We start from the raw sequence: 26519 nt of genomic DNA, 5'->3' as shown, positions 1-26519 counted from the left end.
AGTATGCAATGAGGACCAACATTTTTTGAAACCATCTTATAAATGTGAAGTATTGAATTATAAATGGTCTGTGATTAAAATACTCATTCCAGCTTAGTAAGGAACAAATAAATGCTACCATATCAGAATTGCTCAAAACTGTATAAACCAAACAACATTTTATCCTGAAAATATATCATGTAATCTTTTCCATTTTTAGTAAGAAATATTCATAGAAATAGAACAGACATTAAAAAGGTGGGAAATGAAACTGAGGAATTTTAATGAAATAAATTAAACTAATATGTAAATAAAATTAAATAAAAAGCCATGTTTAAGACATTAAACAGCGTTTTACCACGACTGCATCAGATATTTTTGCACAGGAAAATAATTATTTAGCATTACAGTCTTTTCCAAGGTGCTAATGTTCTGCCGTGCTGTACCTCTGTGTATGTCTGTGTGTGTCTGTGTGTGTCTGTGTGTAACTACTGAACCCTTTCAAAAGTTGCTGTATTGTTCAGAAACTTGAGGACAATAAATTATTACTTCTTTATTATTATTTTCCACAGAAAGCTTGCATTCTTTTTGCAGCAAGGACTTCAGTTAAGATTAAAACTAAAATATGAGCTAGTCAGCTCGATATCCCCAAATCAATTTGTCTCAGTGGGAAATTAGCAGAACCAGTCCTAGAGCAAATGGAATCACCCCTGTTCAGGTTATTAGGTATCCTCTTGCCCCTCACAGGTTGTCTTGGACTAATTTGGCATATGGATATGTTGCATTATATAATAATGAAAAAAAAAAAATTCTCTAAATCCAAGACTCACTGAAGCCATTGAGAATGGAATTTATCTGATTAAATGGAGAAGTCTGCATCTTAGCTAGTTACTCTAAGCTTTTGTTTATAGTTAATGAAAGAAAACAGACAATTGCAATATATGATTCATCTGAAGTGAGATATCTACTTAAGATGAGATAAATCACATCCTAAAAATACCTGCTTCTCTATATTGATTATAAATAAATCCTAATGTCAATACATCAAAGACACACATCCAGACTGTCTGTGTCTGAAGTTAGATGAGAAGTTGAAAGATTTTCACTAATTGCTATGACTTTGGAATAAGGTATTTGTGCTTGTGAGCAGAAATTCCTTTGGATTCCTTATAATCTATTTTTCTGTTGTTCTAATCATAGTTTGATTTTTTAAAAAAATATAAATATCTAACATCTCATTCGCCTATTTTAGTCTCAGTCAGTTTAGATTATGGTAGCCTGAAATTTAAAAATTCTTTCTTTCTATTCCCCTTCTTTGTCTGCCAGATGTATAAGTTTACTATTTTAACTGTAACTTTTTTTAATCTTCTGCACTTTGAATGAAATTACATATACGTATTTGAAAATCTATTTTACTGTTATTACTGAGTACTTTATGTCATATATGAAATGGCAGGGATCATTCAGATTGCTTACCAAAATGTCTTAAAAATAAATAAAATATTGCCTTTACTTTTCCTTTTAAAATGAAGATACAGTTTATCATAAATTCTGCAAGTTCATTCAGATCCAAATATATATAATGCACCATAAATGTATAAGTGCAATTTGATGTCAATTAACATATCATACCTGCTTTTAAAGGAGACCATCCTTTGTTTTAAATTAAATTACTCTTAAAAGTAATTTGCCTTATGTTCTATAAATCCTTTAATAACACTCCTTAATTTGATATTGTAAAATGATATTGTAAAGTTGGGACTGTTCAGCCTGGAGAAGAGAAGGTTCGGGGGGAGATATCATCAATGTGTATAAATACCGGAATGGAGGGTGCAAAGAGGAGGGAACCAGGCTCTTTCCAGTGGTGCCCAGTGACAGGACCAGAGGCAATGGGCACAAACTGAAACACAGGAGGTTCTGCCTGAACATCAGGAAATACATTTTACTGTGATGGTGACTGAACCCTGGCACAGGTTGCCCAGGGAGGCTGTGGGGTCTCCATCGTTGGGGATATTAAAAACACACCCAGACAAGATCCTGGACAACTGATCCTAGTTGTCCCTGCTTGAGCAGGGAAGTTCACCAGATGACCTGCAGAGATCCCTTCCAATCTCAACCATTCTGTGATTCTGTGATATACAAATCATGTTGGTCAAGAAACAGCGAATCAAAGGAAAATAAGATGACAAAAGCTAAAGTCTTTGAGATATTTTGTGGTCTATTTGGAAATTATGAAATGTGTTGTGCATATTTCTAGGATTATAATGGTTGTGGGGGTTTGTGTTTGTTTTTTTTTTTTTTTAACTATAATTATATTTCAGGGTTGTCATGGAGAAAAATGTGAGTGCATGGCTACTGAAAAGAAACAGGAAAAAGCAATAGTTAAGCCTCAAATAGCATGCCACCAAAATATAATCATGAGATAAAGGTCAAGTTCAGATGGATAGGGCTATCAAGGGATGAAAGACTGAGTCAGCAACTCAGCACTGGTCAGGATGGCAAATGTTCTGTGTTCTGTGCATAACAGAGTAAAAGTTTTCTTTTTTTGATCTCTATTCACATTCTGCAGTAGTTCTATGAAAAGAACATTTATTAATATCAGTGGGAGCCCTGTATACAGGACAGCTGCAGAATATGCTATGAAGAACTGCAGTGCAGTTTGGAGAAAGGAATTTTATCCTTTATTGAGGACTACATTGCAGCATTTCTCACCCTTTAAAATAGACTTTCAAGTAAAATTGTTCTACTCTGTGTCCTGATTTCTTTCACTATCTAATTTTTATCTGTGCATTCCATCTAGCCCTTTGTCTCTACAATTTCATTTTTATTACTTGCACTTTTTTGATGCTCAACTTTTTTCTGCCCTCAATCACACCTGAAATTGCAGACAAATTAACAGTGGTCAAGCACCTTTGCTCTCCCTTGGAAAAACAATAACTTAATGCTCTTCTATTTAATTGATTCTCATAAGTCTCATGCTTAAATTTATTTTTATAGTTATATATATTATTTATTACTGCACTTGCTTGTGATTTTTTCTGCCTATGATATAGCCTTAAATAAATATTGCTATAAAAAAACCCTGCTATCTATTCTGATGAAAAGTTTAAAGCCATTGTGGTGGTGTAGAACACTGTTGAGATAACCTGTACATACTGTGACTGTTCAAACTAGATGTGAAGGAACCTCTGCAACATCCTAGTCAATCTGAAGCTAATTTCATATTGTCAACTGAAGACAAAAATCTCTTTCCCTTGTTATCTTCTTAAGAATTTGATATAATTATAATTTTTAAATTACAGCACAATATGGCACTATATAGTACCAGCAATAGAGTTAGAATGAAGAGTGGACCTATGGAAGCAAAGGAATAAGAGAAAAGGTTTAAATAGCAGACTCAGGTAAAAACTCCAAGCTATACAATTACATTATATTCATAGGTGTTGAGAAGAGTGCAAAGGAAATTTAAAGATATGTAAGGAAATTTAAGTCTTAGAAAGAATGAGGGATGTATATTATATTAGTCTTATGTGAGAAACTCAAAAAGAAAAAGAATTAAGAGCAAGTTTGAGACTAGTGAGAGAATTCTGGAAGGTATTTAGAATCCCAGTAAACAGGGTTATAACAGTAATCTGAGACCCAAAACTGAGGGAAAGGTTGTTAAGAACTTGATTTAAACTTAGAGAAATAAATTTGTATTTTCTAAGATACAGAATTATATCAAATTTTCCTCATGTATTTAGAGGAAAGAAAAAAAAAATCATTTGTAAACCAGAAACAGATCTGGAAGCAAAACCAAACCTAAACAGACAGAACTAATATATCTCTAAGAAAAGAAAATAATTTTGCAAGAGCCCACAAAGAAGGAGTGGAAGTATCAAAGAAGAAATAAAATATAAATGTACTGTGTATAGTGACGAAGACCTTTCATGGGAAACTGCTGAAGCTGTAGCTTCATCTAATGATGAGATTGTTTTAGACGCAAGTAGAACCCTTATTATTCGTAAAATAGATGCTAGTGGAATGAATAATAAAATGTCAGAAGTTATACTAAAGTTTTGGAAGGAAAAAAGTATCATATTTAGTAGAAGTAGAATTCAGATGATACAGCAAGCAAATTATTCTGTCTCAAAATACTACAAGCCATTGTAGAATAAAAATATCAAAACACAATTAGGAAGTTTAGACTTATACTTTCCAGACAACAGGTCAGTAGGAACTAGTGAAGAAATGATTGATCATGGTGAAGTGCTCAGAATGTGTAGTTTTATGTAAGTACCTAAAATATATGTATATTTCTTAAAAATACATAGTTAAGTTGCAGAAAAGAATATTTTTTATTCAGTGTAGTTTCTGAGGAGAATGAACTGTGGCTTTTCCTGGGCCTTTTTTCTTTTTTTGTACCTTTGAAAGCAGAAGCAGAATTTAAGCCCTTTGAATGTAAAATCTTACAAAAAAAACCCCTTTGTTTTGTTGTTCTTGTTGAACAATCTTTTAATTACTATTTTTTTCTGTAATTAAAAAAAAGTGTATTTAAAATATCAAGCCAGATGAAGGATTTTGGATAGGTAAAATCTTTAGGAGTTTATGTTGCTTAATAATAACTAAACTGTTTTATTATGAATTACATTATACTTTTAATGGAGCTATAAAACTGTAGACCTTAGATCTGAAAAAAATCATAAAAAAAGGATTACTGTTAATCCTGAAGAGAGGTGAATGAATAAAGTTTTACATACGGACAGTTCTGGATAGACGCAGACTGTTACACATTGCTTTCTACGTCCTCTAAGTCAACATGGCATAAGTCAGCTTCATTCCAGTAGCTAAATAAATGGTATAAGCATTAACAACTCAATATATTTGAGGTCACAGGTTTCAGTTGCTGCAGATTGTCAGATGTTCATCCTGCTGGCACACCAAAGCAGCCAAACACAGGACAGCCATGTCCAGAATACAATATTTTTACAAATTTGAGCCTAAGTTAACATTCCTTGCCTCTTATCAAAGCCTGTCAGCCTGAGTACAATGACAGTGCCATTAGTTTTTAGTATATTCGTAGCACTACTTTTGGTGATTGCTGAAGATGATTGCTGAAGATGATTGCTGAAGATGATTTTGTCAAATACAGTTTATGTCATTCATCCTTGCTTATAGGCAACATCAACAAGCAGCAGGCTGGTGCAAAGCATCTAAACATGATGATACTTTGCATTCATGTAACATTTTTCTTTTCATATTACCAACAAAGCCCTAATAAGTCTTCAGAAGGATCTCACTGAATTAGATAATATCAACCCAAAGTAAAACCAAGCAGATTAAATCACAGAAAAGTTGTCTGAGGTTATAGAACAAATCAATGGCAGAGAAAATTATTGCTCAGGAACTCTGAATTTGAATAAGCAATCCCTCAGCCACATTGGAAGTGATATCTTTGTGCTGTTAGAATGATTTTACGCAATTTGCAAGAGTGGACGATGTTTTACAAATACGTAAAAAAGACAGGTCCTTTAGTTAGAGTGACTTCATTTCAAAGGTCAAGCACAAGGACAGAAGGCAGTTTCTCAACAGAAAAGCAAGGTTACTGCATAATAATGTTGTGAATACAAAGTACTAGCTCTGGTGTAATAGCAGAGCTAGTAGACTGGCTCTGTTATAATATCAGAGCAGTAGATGAGGCATGGAAAAGGGTGCTATAGAGTCTGAACAGGAGAATATTTGGCAGTTTCCAACAACAAAGAAAGAAAAAGCATCTGCTTTTCCAAGGTGACCCCAGGATCCATGGCAACATGGGCAATTCAGTCTCTATGTGATGAGGTTCTATATGGCATGGACAATATGACAGACATATCTGCCACATGCAAACTTGTGAAAGCACAAATCTCAGCTTTCAGAGTTGCAGCACATACAGACACAACAGCATATACACAAACAATAGCACAACACATTACAGGAGAACTGATGTGTATAGTATTGATTAGGTCTTCTGTGCACACTCTATGGGACACATTCAAAGACCTTGGATCTGACGGTAGACATGGACTGCAAAATAAAATCATCTCTTCTGTCAATTTTGCATGCATCCCTGACCTCTTAAGCATGCAGAAAAAAGACTCCTGCATATTCGCAAAATGGTTGCTTCTTCATGATTTTGCTGCTAGCAACTGATTTTTGGCAACTGGTTTCAATGAATACAACACATCCATTTTTACCCCATTATCTTCAGGAAGTAGTAACAATAATGTTATGCCTTTGTTATGAAGCTAGAGAATGCTTTTGACAGGTATTGATAAGGTTCATGTTAACAGCAAGTGCTATTGTCTTTAAAATTTCTTTTACTTAATTATTAAAAAATAAGTCAGTCTGAAATCCTCATTGAGCTCCATAGACGTTGGTTATTAGAATTTTTTTCACTAAATGTAGAGCAGAAAGTCTGAATGCAGAGGATGAAGTCACTCAGGACACTGGGCACAAGACAGAAAATAAATCCCCAATAGATTATTTTGGACTCCAAGAGTTCAAGCAAAATTAATTAAGGCTGAGCTGCTTAAGCTGATCATAGAAAGACACCCAAAATCACAAATACTTGGAAAAATACTTTCTCACACAGAATATATCACCTGTTAAATTATGTATCTTACACTAAAATGGTAATTACTTCTTTTTAAGGTATTGTCAAGGTAAGCCAGAAGGAAGTCCTTAAAAATAATTAACAGATAAATAACTCTAAATCTGGAAACAAAATATGTCCAGTTTTTAATTTTTTGCATTTGCTACCGGTGCTAATTCGTTCATTATATTCTCTATTTGACTTTTTGATTGTCTCTGATATATTTTTCTTTATTTAATTATATATTCTTCACATAGCATCTTCACTGCATAAACCAAACTCAGCTCTTCCTCAGCTCAGCCACAAACCAAATAAATTTTAATTTAGATTTAAGAAAAACAAGTAGTTGATTCAGAATATGTCAAAAAACAAAGAGATTTTTCCCCCCTTGGATCAGTTCTAAAATGTATTCATTCATTATGCATACTATAAATATAAAAGTGGAACCCAGCAGTAATAAGGACAGAATTAAATTGCAGGGTTCTGTATGTGGTTCCTTTTATAGCTGCATTCATATTGATTACATGTAATTTTTACAGCATACCTCTTTTAACTGTATAGATGAAGATGGCAATTAGCTGTCTGCTGTTTATGCTGCTATAAGATATCCAGGGTGTGATAGGTTTTTATATAATTCTTTCCATTCTCTTACCCTTTTAAACTTCAGATTAAATACTAAACATTTTGTGATTAATTCTCTTTTTTTTTTTTTTTCCCCCAGGAACTATAGCAGTTAAAAAGTATGTGTGAATTTACTTTTTTTTTCCTGGTAGTTTACAGTATAAATAAAAATGTGGACACATGAATGCTAGTTTTAAAAGAAGATAAATTGTTGGGAGTGGTTGCTAAAACATTTTATGGTTGCCCCTAAATGATGCAGAGCCAGCAGCACAACATCACTGTTCTTAGATAAACTCATTAGAAAACTTCACACCTTGCTCATGATGAGGACAGAACCAGAGCAGAATCACCGCTACTTACTATATTTATAAGCTAAGCTTGCAAGCTTTACAGCATCCATATGGCTTCTGTCCTCATTGGAATAAGTCACTACAAATATTTTTCATTGTCACTTCTGTTGACCAAGTCTATTTTTATTGTCAGCTCAAGTGTTGGCCCCCATCTTAGAGACTCTCAAGATCCTGTGCATCATAACCCCACATATGATCTACAGTGCTTTTCTGAGGCCATGTAACTCATAAAGTGGAGCCACAAAAGTTAATATCCAACCAGAAAGATAACTCATTTTTTAAGAGATCCAGATAATAGAAACATTTCCAGTTTAGCTGGAAGATTGTGTGTGTGTGTGTGCGCGCGCACATTTGCGTGTGTGTGTGCACATGCACTCTTGTCGTGGTTTAGCCCCAGCCAGCAACTAAGCACCACGCAGCCGCTCGCTCACTCCCCCTACCCCGATGGGATGGGGGAGAGAATTGGAGGAGTAAGAGTGAGAAACACTCCTGGGTTGAGATAAGAACAGTTTAATAATTGAAATAAAGTAAAATAGTAATGCTAATAGTAACAGTATAATAATGATAATAATAATAATGATACACGAAGCAAGTGATGCACAATGCAATTGCTCACCACCCGCCGACCGATACCCAGACAGTTCCCGAGCAGCGATCGCTGCTCCCTGGCCACCCCCCCCCCAGTTTATATACTGAGCATGATGTCATATGGTATGGAATAGCCCTTTGGTCAGTTTGGATCAACTATTCTGGCTGTGCCCCCTCCCAGTTTCTTGTGCGCCTGGCAGAGCATGGGAAGCTGAAAAAGTCCTTGACTAGCATAAGCAGTACTCAGCAACAACTAAAAACATCAGCATGTTATCAACATTCTTCTCCTACTAAATCCAAAACACAGCACTATGCCTGCTGCTAGGAAGAAAATTAACTCTATCCCAGCCGAAACCAGGACAACTCTGCAAAACTTTTGATGACAACTCTTTATGTCTGCACTATCTAAATGACAAAAATACAAATTAAAAACAGTACTGAAATAAATAAGCATTCCATACAAGTATGGATGGAAAAAAAAGAGTTTAGCTCTGTGAAGTCCGCTAGGAGACTTTTCTGTCTGTCTAATTTATCTGGGAACCACCTGAATACCACATCATATCTGCTGTAGAGCATCTTAAAGCATATGAAACAGTGTTTTGTTCCTAATAGCACTCATCTCTTGGAATGGTCTACAGCTCTTATTAAAAAGATTTTTGCAAATGTGTCAAAGAACATTTTTTTCAGTGCCTCAGTCCAAAACACGAGTGTAAGTATGCATATATGTTGTTCACAGTTCAGTCCCTCTGGGTCTTTTAATCATTTGTCTCAGCAAATAAAATAGACACTGTGAGGAGTATTCTGAGCTCAAATTCTCTTCTTTTCCATTGGTTTAAGTGTATATTTTATGCATAGATATTCTGTAGATATAGGGACAGGGGGATTTTTTTTCCCCACATTGCTTACAGTGACATATTTCCTAATCTACTATGTCCTTTAAGGGCCAACTGGTGTTTCTTCTGATATGCTTGGTTATTTTGTCATTGACATCAAGATTGGATACCTACCATATCTATCATCTCCATGGGAAAGGTGAAAGTCCTGAATGCCTTCTTTCCTTCAGTCTTTATTAGCAAGACTAGCCTTTGGGAATCTCAGGTCCCAGAGACCACTGGGAAAGGTTGGAGCAAGGAAGATATACTGTTGCTGGAAGAGGATCAGGTCAGGAAATACTTAAGCAAACTGGATATACATTAGTCCATGGGCCCTGTTGGGATGCACCAACAGGTGCTCTAGGTGGTGCTTGAGCAGGAGGACCAGATGACTGCCAGAGGTTCCCTCCTGCCTTAAACATTCTGTGATTCCTCTATGTTATAGCTGCAACCTTCTGGTTGGCAGACTCAGTAATTTATTTTCTTCAGAAAGAAACCTGTAGTTTGTAGTTAGAGGTGGAAGGGGAAAATATTGAACTATTCAGCTGAATAAAAATAAAAGTTTAGTTATTTGTACTGATACAAAAGAACTTATATCAAATAAAATTAGATGCATTCTGAAAAAAAGTGCTCTGTTCTTAACTGCTTTTTTTTTCTTTTTTTTTTTTTCATAATGAAGTAGTGATGTACATTTGTGTGCCTTCAGAACAGTCTTTGGAATAATTTGGATGCTCTTCCTACCTTTCCCCTCCTCTTTTTGAGTAACTGTTTTTCTGTTTGTCTGATCAGCTACCTTGGCCGAAGTTGAGTTCCCTTCCTAGTTATTGTTAACTGATTGCAGATGAAGTAATATGTAAATGTCCATGAAGCTGAGGGGAGACCTTATCGCTCTCTACAACTACCTGAAAGGAGGTTGTAGTGAGGTGGGTGTTGGTCTCTTCTCCCAAGTAGCTAGCGATAGGACAAGAGGAAATGGGCTTAAGCTGCGCCAGGGGAGGTTTAGACTGGAAATTAGGAAAAATTTCTTTACGGAAAGGGTGGTCAAGAATTGGAACAGGCTGCCCAGAGAGGTGGTGGAGTCACCATCCCTGGAGGCGTTTAAAAAACGGGTAGATGTGGCACTTCGGGATATGGTTTAGTCTGGTCTACCCTTGATTAGTCTAGAGTGGGCTTGGTAGTGTAGGTTAATGGTTGGACTGGATGATCTTAAAGGTCTTTTCCAACCTAGATGATTCTATGATTCTATTCTATGATCTCATTCGGCCTTCTTATTTGTCCTTTGCAGTGCCATGTAAAACTCTTATGAGTGTGCAGGCCATGCATGAGGCTCTTTTGTCCTGAATGTTTAATGCCTGATATACAAAAGAAACATTATTTTACTTGGGGAAACCACAGTAACAATCTGGCATGGTGAGCAATGGATTCTACACTGCCATACAGACTTGCTGAACCACAAGGGTTTGGCAGTGCAACGGAGAGTTCACACTAAGAAGGAGCAAAGCAAGTGGCTCTGTCAGTCCTTACAACAAAAAGACAAAAGTCAAAATTCAAATAATTTGATTGCTTGAAAATGGTACAGTCAGTCACAAAGGATTGGAATCATATAATATAGAATATCTCCAGTTGGAAGGGGCCCATAAGGATCATCGTGTCCAACTCCCTGCTCCTCGCAGGACTACCCATAACTAAACCATATCACTAAAAGCATCGTCCAGATGCTCCTTGAACTCTGACAGGCTTGGTGCCATGATCACTTCCCTGGGGATCCTGTTCCAGTGACTGACCACCCTCTCAGTGAAGAACCTTTTCCTAATGTCCAATCTGAACTTCCCCTGATGCAGCTTCATACCATTTTCACATGTCCTAACAATGGTCACCAGAGAGAGAAGATCAGTATCTCCACCTCTGCTGCCCCTCTTGAGGAACTTGTAGACTGCAATGAGGTCACCCCTCAGCCTTCTCTTCTCCAAGCTGAACAAACCAAGTGACCTCAGCCGCTCCTCCTAAGTCTCACCCTTGAGGCCTTTCACCATCTTGCTTGTCCTTCTCTGGACACACTCTAATAGTGTGGTGTTCTTCCTATATTGAGGCACCCAAAACTGCACACAGTACTCGAGGTGGGGCCACACCAGTGCAGTGTAGAGTGGGACAATCACCTCCCTTGACCGGCTAGCTATGCTGTGCTTGATGCACCCCAGGACACGGTTGACATTTTTGGCTGCCAAGGCACACTGTTGACTCATATTCAGCTTGCCATCAACCCAGCCCCCCATATCTCTTTCTGTGGGGCTGTTCTCCAGCCTTTCATCCCCAAATATCTATGTATAACCAGGATTACCCTGTCCCAGGTGCAGGATCCGGCACTTGCTCTTGTTAAATTTCATACGGTTGGTGATTTCCCAGCTCTCTAGTTTATCCAGATCTCTTGTAAGGCCTCTGTACCCTTGAGGAAGTCCACAGATCCTCCTAATTTAGTATCATCAGCAAGCTTACTTAATATACATTCGACTTTTGCATCCAGAGAATTTATAAAAACGTTAAAGAGCAGTGGCCCTAAAATTGAGCCCTGGGGAACCCCACTGGTGACTGGCCACCAGCCTGATATAACCCTATTTATTATAACTTTTTGAGCCTGACCTATCATCCAATTGTTCACCCAACATATTATGGACTTGTCTAGCTTTATGCTGGACATTTTGTCCAGAAGGATACTGTTATTGCACAATCAGAGCAAAGAATCAGGTTGAATGATGGGGAGGGGGCAAGTAAAAATGAAAATGAGTAAGAAATGTAATTGTGGGCATGGCAAAACTGGGGGAGTGATGCAATAAGGCAAATGATGCCCTGTTTTCTCATTAAAATGGAAGCCAAGCAAGGAGGCTTCCCTGAAGATGAAATTGAGGCCCAATATCCAGTATTCTAAATGACAGGTGTACCTGTTTTATAAGAAGTTCCTCTGTAAAAAGGCTGTTAATTTTTTTAATAGCTGTGTCTTTACACACTGTGTTTCACAGAGTCTGAGGTAAAGTGCTGAGAAGCTGTTGTTGTTATGGGGAGGAAGCTGGAAGTGGACAAGGAAAACGGGCCACATTCAGCACTGTAGAGCATGAAGTCATCTTGCTTGGTCACACATTAACAGGAGAGCAAATAAACAAATAAAATATTTAGAGATACATAGGAATTAGTCAAATAAAAGCACTACCAAAGTATTGTAATCCATAACAGATGTGTTAATATATTGCAAGTATATATATTGTGCTAATGGTGCATCTATTCTGAACTGTGTGTTATTTTCTGTTTTACAGCACTTCAATAAAAGCTTGTGCAAGGCCCTTATGATGAGAAATGGGCAGTAAACAAGTACAGTCAACAGGTTAGCAGACAGAGAACTGAAAATATGAATAAATTCTTAACTGTGGCTGGCAAGAATTTAAAAAAAGTAAATAAATTTAAAACAAAGTGGAAAGTAAAAAGGGCTAAGCCAATAAGAAGACATGGACACATACACAAAACAAGAAAATATTAAATAAATTAACAAACAGTGAATTCACCAGAGACAAAAACAATTATAGACTAAGTACAACCCAAAAACCCTTGCATATAAAAATAAATTTCACATATCCTTCCTATGGGGCAAAATTTAGGGCCATGTTCTAAGGCCATGTTTAAAAGGTCAGAGACAGCATAAATAGTTATTTTCTCCTCCTCCGATTTCACCATTACACTCTTGGTTTATTGATTCCCCCTTGGCTCTTCTAGCCTTGTGGTGAACTGGGATATAAGGCAACATAAATGCTTTTGTGTCTGTATGTCCTATTATTGCTTCTTCCCTTGAAGAGAATGGCCATAGGAATTAACTTTTTCAGGAGTTATTGGGAGAATAAAGACTGCAAAAAGCCACTCACCATTTTTGCTGATGTAGAATGTACGGAACATACACTAAAGTACTAAAATCAGTGTACCTGCTGTTGGCAAGTCAGCCAAACCCAAATAAGGGCTTATAACTGTCCTCTAACTAGTCTTAGCAATGGATCAAAGAATGTATAGGCTTATGTAAAAGTCTGCCTACTGCTTCTGGAAAAAATCTACTTCAGGACTCCTTGTTGCAGGAACTCCTTACATCTCATTAAATTATTTTTCTCCTAGAATTATAGTTAGCACAACTTGTCCTGCAGAGCCTCTTTCTCACATTAAGTCTGTGTCCTGGTTTCGGCTGGGATGGAGTTAATTTTCTTCCTAGTAACAGGCATAGTGCTGTGTTTTGGATTTAGTAGGAGAAGAATGTTGATAACACGCTGATGTTTTTAGTTGTTGCTGAGTACTGCTTATGCTAGTCAAGGACTTTTTCAGCTTCCCATGCTCTGCCAGGCGCACAAGAAACTGGGAGGGGGCACAGCCAGAATAGTTGATCCAAACTGACCAAAGGGCTATTCCATACCATATGACGTCATGCTCAGTATATAAACTGGGGGGGGGTGGCCAGGGAGCAGGGATCGCTGCTCGGGAACTGTCTGGGTGTCGGTCGGCAGGTGGTGAGCAATTGCATTGCGCATCACTTGCTTCGTGTATCATTATTATTATTATCATTATTATACTGTTACTATTAGCATTACTATTTTACTTTATTTCAATTATTAAACTGTTCTTCTCTCAACCCAGGAGTGTTTCTCACTCTTACTCTTCCGATTCTCTCCCCCATCCCATCGGGGTAGGGGGAGTGAGCGAGCGGCTGCTGGCTGGGGCTAAACCACGACAGTCTTTTACCAGTTTTGAAGATCATCTGGCTTCTACTCCTCCACAGCTTTTGGAATTTTTATTTTCTACCAGGCCATCCAATATGCCTTTTTTGACCTGCCATGCAGTGTTTTGGTTTCCAGACCTGATGCACAAATATCTTGACAGGGAAGGACATGAAATGAGCTCCCATTCCTCCAAGTTACTGCTACAGTACAAGGGCACTTTAAATCTCCCATCATATTTTGGCATAACACATGAGCTCATGCTCCATGCTAACTGTACAAAGCAGTAAAAGGAATTTTTTTTCTTTTTTTTTTCCAAGGGACACACATTATTAATTTGCTGCATTAAACTATTGCTTATGAAATGCAAAGTAATATGAACATCTCATATTAAGAATGATGCAGTAGATCCTCTTCTGCTTCTAGGCCAAGAAACTTTTCAATGGCAGGAAAAGTCCTTTATCCACATGGCTTATCCACATCTGTTAGAACACGTGGAAGTTGAAATTCTCCTGAATTCACAGCCTTTTGCCTTTCATCGGGAACTTTCTCAGCATATTTTCTGGAAGGATACTAAAACTGTCCTGAACATCTAGCACATCCTTGACTATGGGGCTGTTCCTCACTCTTGGAAAATTTTCATAGCCTGAATTTGATCTCACCAGTTGGATATGGCAGTCAAAAGAAATTGGTTAAAGGGTTTTTGGCAACAATCAGGACACAAAGAAAGTGTATTCAGACTTGGAAGTGCTTCGGGGTCCAGTAATAGAAATTCAGACATCATTTCAGTGGAAAGAGAACCTGAAAAGCCTTTGGAAATTCTGTAGTTTGGAAAAGATGTGCTGAACAATCTTTGTCTGCTCAAAGATGGTCATCTCACTGTGGCCACTCTGATTAACAAAGTCTGAACAGTGGGCTTGTGGGGGTAGCAGTGAATGTTTCATCAGACACTGTCACAGAGGTGCACAAAGTCAAATTAGGCAGGTGATGTAACCAAAAATAATATTTATTATAATCAAAATTGTTTGGCACTCCGACAAACATTGGTAAACCACAGGTTCAGGATGACAATGGGAATTTAATACTACACAGTTGACTTAAGAATTCTTAAGCTTCAGAATGATGACTCAAAATGCACAACCACTCACCTAATAAGGCTCTCGACCTCGAGGAGTTACCTTGGGCGGGCGTCCCCACCCAAGGGTAGAGTCCCCGACTGCAGACCCACTGTTACAAGGAGGACCAACTCAATCTGACCCCAGCAGGACTCCATTTATACCCTAGTCAAATCTGACCTGTGGTCATATATGGTCATGTCCTGTTCCTATTGGCTGAAGGCTCTATCTACCTGCGACTGTGTACAGGGCAACAGCCACAGTAGGGCAGTAAGAGTGCAAAAAGTAAGGTGCGAAAAGTGATAAATGCACAAAAAGTGACAAGGTCTGGTCTTTGTCAGGGCAGATGCATCTGCCACAGACACCCAAACATCACCCCAACATTTTCAGAATGGTTGTTTTTATGCTGAGTTGAACTGAAGTTAGCTTTCTTATGCTTAACTTTGTTCTGGTACTGAGGCATCAATCTCTGCAAAGTAGTGTTATGCATATGCATAAGAGTTTTAAGCTAGTGTTGGATTTGGGAATTTTTACATATTTTGTTATCTAAATGCTGCTAACTGTTCCATAGACACACTAGGAACTCTATCTGCTTGATGTGTGAGGTAAACAATGGATGGTAAGTCACAGAACCATAGAATAATTTAGGTTGGAAAAGACCTTTAAGATCATCAAATCCAATGATTAACCTAGCACTGCCAAGTCCACCATTAAACCATGTCCCTAAGTGCCACGTCCACATGTCTTTTAGATACCTCCAGGGATGGTGACTCAACCACTTCTCTAGGCAGCCTGTTCCAATGCTTGATAACCCTTCCAGTGAAGAAATTTTTCCTAATATCCAATCTAAACCTCCCCTGATGCAACTTGAGCCCATTTCCTCTTCTCCTATCACTTGTTACTTGGGAGAAGAGACCAACACCCACCTCACTACAACCTCCTTTCAGGCAGTTGTAGAGAGCGATAAGGTCTCCCCTCAGGCTCCTTTCTCCAGGGTAAACAACCTCAGTTCCCTCAGCCACTCCTTACAAGACTTGCTCTCCAGACCCTTCACCAGCTTTGTTGCCCTTCTCTGAACACACTCTAGCACCTCAATGTCCTTCTTGTAGTGAGGGGCCCAAAACTGGACACAGTATTCCAGGTGCGGCCTCACCAGTGCTGAGTACAGGGGGACAATCACCTCCCTGCTCCTGCTGACCACACTATTCCTGATACAAGCCAGGATGCTGTTGGCGTTCTTGGCCACCTGGGCACACTGCTGGCTCATGTTCAGCTGGCTGTCTACCAACATCCCCAGGTCCTTTTCTGCCAGGCAGCTTTCCAGCCACTCTTCCCCAAGCCTGTAGCGTTGCATGGGGTTGTTGTGACCCAAGTGCAGGACCCAACACTTGGCCTTGTTGAATCTCATACTGTTGGCCTCAGTCCATCCATCCAGCCTGTCCAGGTCCCTCTGTAGAGCTTTTCTACCCTCAAGAATATCAATACTCCCACCCAACTTGGTGTCATCTGCAAACTTACTGAAGGTGCACTCGATCTCCTCATCCGGATCATTGAGAAAGGTATTAAACAAGACTGGCCCAATACTGAGTCCTGGGGAACACCACTTGTGACTGGCTGCCTACTGGATTTGACTCCATTCAGCATAGCTCTTTGGGCTTCAGGCACCCAGCCATTTTTTTTCCCAGCGAAGATTACACCCACCCAAGCCATGAGCAGCCAGTTTCTCCAGGAGAATGCTGTGGGAAATGGTGTCAAAGGTTTTACTGATGTCCAGGTAAAAAACATCCACAAATCCAGGTGACAGTCTCAGGACAGTAAAAAACATATAGAATCAGAAACATTAATTGTTATACATATATATCCCTATAGTTTCTTGACTCCCACGACCGTTGTAGGAACCCCAAAATCCCAGAAAACTTTGTGGCTTCTGAAACCTTGTAGACTCTGAGTCATCTGACAAGGCTTTCCAGCTGGCACAAAATGGATTTGGGGTTTCTAAAACCTCCAGTGCCCCCAGAGTCTTCTTTTTCTGAGATGGCAATAGGAACAAGGGAATCTTGAGTGCTGGGACAGGGGAGAGAATCGGCAGAGTAAAAGTGAGAAAACTTGTCGGTTCAGATAAGAACAGTTTAATAATTGAAGTAAATAAAGTAAAATAATAGTAGCAATAATAATAATAATAGTAATAATAATAATAATATACAAAGCAAGTGATGCACAATGCAATTGCTCACCACGCACTGACCGATGCCCAGTCAGTCCCCAGACAGTGATTGCTGCCCCCCCGGCCAACTCCCCCCAGTTTATACACTGAGCATGATGTCATATGATATGGAATATCCCTTTGGCCAGTTTGGATCAACTATTCTGGCTGTGCCCCCTCCCAGCTTCTCGCTGGCAAGACATGAGAAGCTGAAAAGTCCTCAACTAGCATAAGCAGGACTTAGCAACAACTAAAACATCAGTGTGTTATCAGGATTCTTCTCATACTAAATCCAAAACACAGCAGTATGCCAGCTACTAGGAAGAAAATTAACTCTATCCCAGCTGAAACCAGGACAGGGTCTCAGAACCCCAGAGGTATCATACCTGTTTTGAAAATGAAACTGGGGGTTTCATTAGAACTGATTTTTCAGGGCATTCAGGTTCTTGGCTCCTTACCATGGATGACCTGATTATCACATCTTTGACTGTATAGTCTGCTGACCCTGGACCTAACTGCCTCAACTAGCTTGTGCTGAGGTTGCCACAGTATGACAAACCATGAAAAGTCACGTTCTGTGTCATGAAAACTGCTTGCAGCAATATCCTGTATGTAATAAAAACATTATAGTTAACCTAAGAAAGCTGAAAGTGCTGCACCTCACCACTGTAGAGAGGAAGCAGATAACTCTTCCATTCTATGTATAAGGTTGGTTGAACAAATTTAGTCATGTTTCAGCATTTTTTATTGCTATGGAAAGAGATGCATATAAACAGATAATTTACATGGTAGTTTTATCCTCAGACTCATCCCTCCTGATTTTCTGATGAAAGCCAAATGAGTCTTCAGAAAGAGTTTAATTTTTTTTTCCTGGTAATTATAATAATCTTACATAATGTTTTTAAAAAAGTTTCCATATTGTACAAAAATTATAAAGTACAATTTAATTTAATACAATGCTCACAGTAATAGCAAGTTAATATCAGGAGCATCTGATATCTCTGCATCAGGAGCACCTACTGAATATTTAGTCTAGCATACCATCTCCTTATCCCTAATGTAACACTCCTTTTAACTTACAATTTCCATATAAACCAAAGTAGATAATGTGCTGGAAAGGTTTAATATTCTAGTCAGAAAATAGTTCCAAACCTTAGAACAGATTTGTGAAACTTTCAAATGCTCTACAGCCTTGGAAGGTCTGTGATGACAGCCTTAGAGTCAGGACCACGTGCCCTTCTGTCCCATAAACATCAGTTTTTCATGAGGCTACAAAAAACAAAGAAAACTTTGCCTTTAATCTTGCATAAGAGGTTTCCTGCCAAATGTGCTCCCTTTATCAATCCACCCTGAGGCAGAATGCTCTATAAAAAAGAAACAGATGACTAGGATGTCACGCTAAAAGTAGGTTAAGAAGTACACACACAAGCGAGAAAGAATTTCAGAAAGACAATCCCAATCCAATGGCTGATTTTTTTTTCTTACACTCTTGGTGAATTACACAGATAACCCTAAACTCATTTGCTGGTTTGACACAAGCAGTATATTGTAAGTGTTCAAAGTACTTTTTCTAACTTCTCTTGTGAAAGTAACTTCAAAGCTACTCTTCTGCTTATACTGATTTAGGAGTCTTCTCAAAGCGATGTTCCCCCCCCTCTGTTACAGGATGCAAAATGTACTTTACTGAGTCAAGCATATGCTAACAAATTTATTCTTTCACATTAAAAAAACTTGCTTTAAAAAAGCAAACAAAACAAAACAATTTAAGGGCAAGATTTCAAAAGACCAGACTTGCCTGCTCATCATTTGGAGGAGGTATTTAAGCTTATGACAAAGTAAAGGCAAAACATGAAGTCTAGGTTATGCCATTACATTAATTCATATTTTGCAGCTCCTGCTTGTCATGTTTGAAATTTTGGTGGTTCTTGCTCCTTTTATCCCTTTCTTCCTAATTCACTTATAAAATTTCCATGTTTAAATTTCCATGATGTTTGCTTGATCTCTAACTTTTTGTTTCCTAACTCTTTCTTTCTTTAGCCAATATCATCTTCAGTCCTCCTTTTGTCAATGTTTGTGCTTTTTTTGGTGAATTAATTACATTAATTTTGTTTTTTTCAGTTGTTGCTGGAATTGTTTCACAGATAGCAAGGCAGTTGGATGACATTTTTTAACCTGACCTTTGACTTTTGCCCCACTACAGAACGAAAACAAAGCAATGATTTTCGTCTTTTATCTCAATATATGAAATATATTTTGTATATGTCTTAAGTCAGAAATTATCTTGACCTCTCTGAATAGATATGTTGCCCTTGCTAAGAATTTTGATGTATTTTTCCACAGTACAGTGCAAGACCAAGCATGTGTTTAGCACAAAGAGTGAATTTCTAACCTTTTTGCTCCTGTCATAGTCTGATAAATGTATACATATCTTAACCTATAACCTTTCTTGCTACCTTTTGCCTGCCAGTCTAATCCACACAGAGAATATCTGAGTAATATTTTTCTATTATTTGGAAGATACTAATTTATCAATAACATATTCATAATGTTTTAAGGAAAAGCTAACATATTTTTGTGTAGGGATATTTGTTTATTTATTTATTAAGTAATAACCATCCAGACTCATTCCTGTTTTCATCAAATCTCTTTTGTAAGTGGAAATGAACCCACAGGGATTTCTTTTGTATGTTTCTTTGTTCTTTTGTCACAAAACATATCTGTAACATCTTGAAAAGTAACAAAGTTTTGTTGATATCTACCAAGTGTTTCATGGGCCTTGGTGATTTAAAATAACAGTTGTGTACTGAAGTGAAGGAAGATGTGATTGTGACTTCTGCTATCCTACTCACTAACTATATCTGTCAGACAGATGAGAGAGTAGTGAAAAGAGTTTTGGGACAGAGAATGGGGGAGAAAAGAGTGAAATGAAATTAGAAGAATCACCTGGAAAAAGCCTTCTTTATCTACTCTCAGAAAGATTCTTGGATAAGGATGAAAAGTAGGAGGTATACGTTCAGTTTTGCCACTCCTGGGTATCTAGCCAATATTAATATTAACGAGGCATGAATTTGAATGTATAAAGTAATTTGAACTACTGATTTCAGAAAGAATTGTGACTGTTCATCACTTTGAACCAAGCCCTTTACACCTTCACTGTTTAATATGTTAATTTTATTAACCTATTTTATTTTTATTGTATTAGTCTTTGTTCAACATTACATTAATATGTTAATCTAAATAATTTTGTGATTATATAGCATGTTTCTTCCTTCAAATATTAACTCAGAAACTTCAATTTTGCATTGACATGCACAAACAGCAACTCTAAATTGCTAATCTGACTCTAATCAAAGGTTAATTTGACCAGAATTTTGAAGTACTTTGGGGATAAAATTTAAATTGGTTAAACTTCATGAGGGAGGAAAATTTTATTTGTTGCATGAGCTTCTACCTTCTACTTTAGTTTATTGACCAGCCGGGTTAGCTCAGTTGGTTAGAACATGAAGAAATACACTGTAGCATGTAAGTCTTAAAAGTATTTCAATAAACATTTTTTTTTCCTACTTTAACTTTTGTGATATCCTACAATTCTTTAGAATTGAAAAGGGATGCATTGATAAGGCAAACAGCTGGAAGAAGCCTCATGTTCACAGGCCACGGTTCTCATGGTGGCCTTTACCACCTTGATATCTGCTGGAAGGACAACACCGCAGGACTCAAGCAATCTAGATTTCATTGACAACATCCTGACACAGGTGATCAAGGACCCAACAAGGAAATGTGGTGTCCTGGACCTGTTGCTTACAAACAATGAAGAACATATCATGGATATGAAAGCTGGGGACTGCCTTGGCTGCAGTGACCATGAAATGGTGGAGTTCCAAATCCTAAGAGGAGGAAACAGGGCAAAAAGCAAGACCACAAACCTGGCTTTTAGGAGAGAAGATGTTAACCTTTTCAGAGATCTGATTGGAAGAATCACATGGGATATGTCCCTAGAGAGAAAGGGAGTCTAGGAGAGCTGACTTATATTCAAGAATTACCTTTACCAAGCTCAAGAAAGGTTCATCCATCAAACAGAAATTCATGCAAAGGCAGTAGGAAGCCTGCATAGGTCAACAAGGAGCTCCTGACTGAACTAAGACATAAAAAGGAAGTGTACAAGAGGCACAAGCAGGGGCAGGAGGCCCAGGAAGAGTATGGGGTTGCTGTTCAACACATGGAGTTCCATGAGTTCAGTTATGCAGTTAAGAGATTAAGAAAGACCTGAACTTACATCTGGCAAGGGATGTGAAAGGCAACAAGAAGGGATACTACAGGTACATCAACAGTAATAAGACAACTAGGGAAAATATGGACCTGTTGCTGAATAGAGCAGAGGACCTGATGACAAAGAATATGGAGAAGGTGAAGGTACTCAATGCCGCCTTTGCCTCAGTCTTTGCAAGTAAATTGGCCTTCAGGAATCCCAGATTCCTGAGAGTAGAGGGCAAGTTTGGAGTGAGAAAGACTATTCATGAAGCAGGACCACGTTAAGTAGCGCTTAAACAAACTGGATGCATGACAGTCCATGCAGCCTGATAGGTGCTGAGGGAGCTGGCTAATGTAACTGAGAGGCCACTCTTATCTTTGAAAAGTCATTGTGATTGAGAGAGGTTCTTGAAAACTGGAAGAAAGCAAATGACACTCTCATCTTCAATAAAGGCAAGAAGGAGGACCTGGGGAACTACAGGCTTGTCAGCTTCCCCTCAGTCCCTCAAAGAGTGACTGAGCAACTAGTTCTGGAAACCATTTCCAGACAAGAAAATGATTGGGAGTAGTCACTATGGATTTATGTGGGGGAAATCATGCTTTATCAACCTGATAGCCTTCTACAATGAGATGACTAGCTTGATGAATGAGATGAGAGCTGTGGGTGTTTACCTTGACTTCAGTAAGGGTATTAACAGTTGTCGCGTTAATAGACACGTAGTAATGAGTCTAATATGTGGCTGGGGGAACCCTCCCATCGAGTCACAGGATTCAGAAAGGACCCCCTTGCTTTCTAAACCCCTTCTCAGAGAAGAGTCTAGGTGTGACTAGGTCCAGTCTTAGTCCCAGACTTGGTCAACGGTTTATGTGTAAAGAACTGTGTGTATAGCCACTTATCAGAGTCAATGTTTGCCTGTCAGAGTCTTCTCAAGGACTTTCACTGAAACAGCTTCACAAAGTTGAAAAGATAGATAATTTATTACGGTGACAGATATAACAAATTCGGAATTGTCATTGATAAATACACTAACTGCAGAAAATCAAGCTTGAGTCAATAGTTCAGTGCTTTTGTTGATGATACTTTCCCAGGTAATATCTGACATAGTTGGAGGCGCAAATCTTACCAAGGAGGTGTCCCTGCTTGGGCAGGTGAGAGGTCCAGGCCTGTCAACCTGACTGGTAGTTGGGATTCTCGTCCTCAAAATGGAGGATGCTAAATGCCAGATTTATACTCTTGGTGAGGTGGGACTAAGTCAATTATTGTGTGCTGATTGGTCCTTAGCAAGGGTTGTAAATTCTGGAAGGTCGGTGGGGCCTGATGGGTTAATATGGGTCAAGGAATTTGGTACAGCTATATGATGGGTCTTAGTGGCTTTGCTTAAGCAACATCGGGCTGCGAGGCCTTCCCCTCACCCCAGCTGTCAGTCAGTCTGCTTTGCAAGATAAGGATCTCAAGTCAAAACCCTGCCAACTCCTGCTGACTCACAGTGATGTCCGCATGACCTCTATATTCAGTACTAACAAGTCTGGACAAGTCTGGTGTCCCATAGCAGTACCTCCCATAACATTGTAATAGACAAGCTGACAAAGTACAGGTTAGATAAGTGGACAGTGAGGTAGAACAAAAAATGGCTGAATGGCTGGGCCCAGAGAGCTGTGGTCAGGGGAACAAAGTCCAGTGGGAGGCCAGTCGCTAGTGGTGTACAGTACTGGTGCCAATACTGTTCAACATATTCATTAATGACCTGGATGCTGGGGCAGACTGCACCCTTGGCAAGTTTGCAGATGACACAAAACTGGGAGGAACGGCTGGTAGGCCCGATGACTGTGTTGTCATTAAGAGGGACATGACAGGCTGGAGAATTGATCTGACAGGAATCTCATGAAGTTCAGCAAAGGAATATGCAAAGTCCTGCACCTGTGCATGAATAACCCCAGGTACCAATACACACTGGGGGCCAAACAGCTGGAATGCAACACTGCAGAGAAAGACCTTGGGGTCCTGGTCATCAGCAAAAGTTGCCCATGAAACAGCAACGTGCTTTTGTGGCAAAGTAGGTCAACAGCCTCCTGTTACATTAGGAAGACCATTGCCAGCAGATTAAGGCGATCCTTCCCTGTTGAGACACATCTGGACTGCTGGACATAGTTCTGGGCTCCCCAGTACAACAGAGATAGGGACATATTGGTGAAGGGCCACAAAGCTGATTAAGGGACTGGAGCATCTGGTGTAGAAGGAGAGGCTGAGAGGGTTAGGGCTATTCAGCCTGGAGAAGGGAAGGAAGGCACAAGGAAACTTGTCAGTATTTATAAATGATAGAAGGGAATAAAGAAGATGGAGACAGACTCCTCTCAGTTGTATCCAGTGAAAGGACAAGAGACAATGGGCACAAACTGAAATATAAGAAATTCCATGTGAACACAAGAAAACACATTTTTATTGTGAGAATGCTCAAACACTGGAAAAGGTTGCCCAGAAAGTCTGTGCAGTTTCCACCTGTGGAGACATTCAAGACCCTCCTGGGTACAGTCCTGGGAAACCTGCTCTATCTGACACTACTTTAGCAAGGCATTTGGACTAGATGATCTCAAGAGCCCCTTCCAACCTCAACCATTCTGTGGTTCTGTAATTTTATCCCTTGTGTTCAAACCAGTATGAATTTCACACCACACAGTAGCAAGATTTCTAGTGTTAATATTCACAGCAGCAGCTTTTGGGAACCAATTTCACACTGATTGTTGATTTGTTTTGGGTTTTTTTTCCCCCTTTCCTTTATAAATACTTCCTGTCCAGCTCCCTTCAACTAACAATGTCAGTTCATTTTAAATTTCTAGTGAAGCATGCCTTCAGGTTCAGTTGCTGTTTAACAGCAGTCTGTCTCTACAATGAAACAGCAGTAAAATAAGTGCCCTCCCAAATAAGTCTGTCATATAGATAGCACACACAATATATTATTTTGTCTGTCATTATCCTTTCAGGGAAAAGGAGTGAATAGTACGATAGGATAATATACTTCATTCATTAACTTTTGGGAAACTAGCTAGTTTTCAAACATCTTACATACCCAAATGCCTCTTAATTGTTTTTCAAAGGCTTTTGGTGAATTTGTACACTGTCACCAAGGCGAAGGGCTCTGGAGCGGATGCTCACGCCAAGGCACCCTTGCTGAGGCGTCAAAAAGCGCAGGGCAAGAGCAGGCAGCCCAGCCCCCCGCCTCGAGCGGGGAAGAGCGGGAAAGGGCGAGCTGCTGACGTGGGGCAGCTCTGACGCAGCGTGGGCGGGGCCAGGCATGACGGCAGCCTAAAGCCCCCACCTATAAAAGCGACCCCAGGGAGCGCGAGCGACCAGGAGCGCGGCGACCAGGCCGGGCAAACAGGGCGTGGCGCGTTAGTTTGCGCGGGCAGCTCGCGCGGGGAAGGCCGAGGCCCCGCTCCTGGCTCCAAGGGGAAACTCAGGCAGCGGTCATCGTCCACCCAGGAGAACACCTGGCAGCTGTGGTCACCACCCACACGAAAGCCGCTGCCAGAAGGAACATGGCGACCCAGACAGAGCTCCCGCACCAACACGCAGCCGTCCAGGTCTGGCTGCAGGGAGTGCCTGAGCCTGTCGCTCGTACCGCAGGGCAGCGGAGACAGCAAATGTCTTCGCTGTGAGCAGGGAGATGATCTGCTCAGCCTGGGGGCAGAGCTGAAGGAGGAGGTGGGAAGGCTGAGGAGTGTCAGGGAGTGCGAGAGGGAGACAGACTGGTGGGGCCGCACCCGACCGTCCCTGGGGCCAGGGCAGCAGGCGGAGGCCCCACAAGGAGCGGAGGATCCCCTGCCCTCTTGCCGGCAAGCAGAAGGAGGGGATCCAAGAGATGGGGGGGAATGGAAACAGGTCCCTGCCCGGGGAGGCAGGCGAATCCCCTCCTGGCCTCCCTCCCCTTCCCAGCTGCCCTTACACAACAGATATGGGGCTCTGGGAGCTGAGGGCCAGGCAAGCAGGGAGGGAGGTGAAGGTGAAGGTCCAGCCAGGGGGTGCCGAGGGCCAGTCAGTCACCCCCACGGATTACGACTGCCCCTGTTAAGAAACAAAGGAGGGTAATTGTGGTGGGTGATTCCCTCCTGCGGGGAACTGAGGGCCCGATCTGCCGCCCGGACCCATCCCACAGGGAAGTCTGCTGCCTCCCTGGGGCCCGGGTTAGGGACGTTACTAGGAAACTGCCTGACCTCGTGAGGCCCTCCGATTATTACCCGTTGCTGGTTGTACAGGTGGGCAGTGATGAGATTACAGAGAGAAGTCCTAAAGCAATGAAGAGGGACTTCGGGGCACTGGGGCGATTGGTCGCAGGATCGGGAGCGCAGGTAGCGTTTTCCTCAATCCCGTCAGTGGCAATTAAGAGTGCTGAAAGGAATGGGAAAACTCACCTGATTAACAGGTGGCTCAGAGGCTGGTGCCATCAGTGGAATTTTGGGTTTTTCAATCATGGGGAGGTTTACATGGCACTGGGCCTGCTGGCAGCTGATGGAGATCGGCTGTCTCCAAAGGGGAAAAGGATTCTCGCCCATGAGTTAGCGGGACTCATTGAGAGGGCTTTAAACTAGGTTTGAAGGGGGAAGGGGATATAAACAGGCCCGCTAGTGAGGAGCCCAGGGGCAGCATAGCAACATTGGGTGTGAAATCGATAGCCTGGCTCAAGTGCCTCTACACCAGTGCACGTAGCATGGGCAACAAACAGGAGGAGCTGGAAGCCCTTGTGCAGCAGGATGGCTATGACATAGTCGCCATCACAGAAACGTGGTGGGACGACTCTCATGACTGGAGTGCTGCACTGGATGGCTATAAGCTCCTCAGAAGGGATAGGCAGGGAAGGAGAGGTGGTGGGGTGGCTCTGTATGTTAGGGAGTGTTTTGACTGCATAGAGCTCGACAGTGGTGATGACAAGGTTGAGTGCTTATGGGTAAGGATGAAGGGAAAGGCCAGCAAGGCGGATGTCCTGTTGGGAGTCTGCTATAGACCACCCAACCAGGATGTAGAGGTAGATGAAGCGTTCTATAAGCGGCTGGCAGAAGTCTTGCAGTCGCTAGCCCTTGTTCTCATGGGGGACTTCAACTTGCCGGACATCTGCTGGAAATACAACACAGCAGAGAGGCAACAGTCTAGGAAGTTCCTAGAGTGTGCGGAGGATAACTTTCTGATGCAGCTGGTAAG

Source organism: Pelecanus crispus, chromosome 1, assembly GCF_030463565.1.
Source record: "Pelecanus crispus isolate bPelCri1 chromosome 1, bPelCri1.pri, whole genome shotgun sequence".
Lineage (NCBI taxonomy): Eukaryota > Metazoa > Chordata > Aves > Pelecaniformes > Pelecanidae > Pelecanus > Pelecanus crispus.
Note: the sequence above shows the minus strand (reverse complement) of the source record.